Here is a 958-nt window from a genome sequence, read left to right as displayed (position 1 = left end):
CTTCTATGATACATTCACCAAGTTTTTTTTTTTGACTTTAGGATAATCTTTGTATCCAATGCCCACCGTAAATAATTATCTCCAGAGAGATTTAGGGCAGCAAAATTCAGGTTGATTTTCGACATCTCAAATCATATCACTCAATATTTAGGTATAATTTTCATGCGGTTTTACTCTTAAAAACAATCAATTCGGATTTCAATCTTGTGAGGACAATGAGACTATCAATCTTAAAGGCATTTTATCAATCAGTCAATTTCTAGCAAGTCTCAGCAATACTATTTCTATGTGCTCATAATATTATGGTTTATTAGGACTAGCAAAAACGGATTCAATTAATCATGCAATTAGGGTTTAACAATCAATGGATTTTAGTAAGACTAGTAAAAAAAATTATTAATCACTCAATCAGTTTCAAAGTTTATTTTAGCAGTACTAGAATATAGATTTCAAGCATAAATTTCAATGAATCAGTTTCAAGGCTGATTGGTATTTAGCATAAACCATGTGTAAATAATTTATCTAGTATCCGAATTTATCAAACCTCAAAAACATATAATCAGATCAATCAATTTAATCGAACTTAGCATACAATCTTAAACCTCAAGACATTAGATTTTATCATGAATCTATCAACCTGATATACGGATTCTCAATTCTCAAAGACATCCAAATCAGATCAGTATAACCTATCATACATATTATTTAGGGTTTTTATTTAAAACAGATCAGATTTCAAAACTATCAATCCTAGCAGATGATATTAAACCTCAAGAATCATGCAATCAGATCATTCAGATTTTAAACAAGTAAACCTCAATCAATCTATCAACCTATCGGATTATATAAGCAAAGCAAGCTAGCAACCTATCGGATTCAATCAATGTTTTAACAGGCTGGTCGGTTTAAACAATTTTAAATCAGATGAACAATTAACCAAGCAGGATGAGAAAATAAA

Source organism: Brassica oleracea, chromosome C9, assembly GCF_000695525.1.
Source record: "Brassica oleracea var. oleracea cultivar TO1000 chromosome C9, BOL, whole genome shotgun sequence".
Classification (NCBI taxonomy): Eukaryota; Viridiplantae; Streptophyta; class Magnoliopsida; order Brassicales; family Brassicaceae; genus Brassica; species Brassica oleracea.
This window is presented reverse-complemented; position numbering follows the sequence as displayed.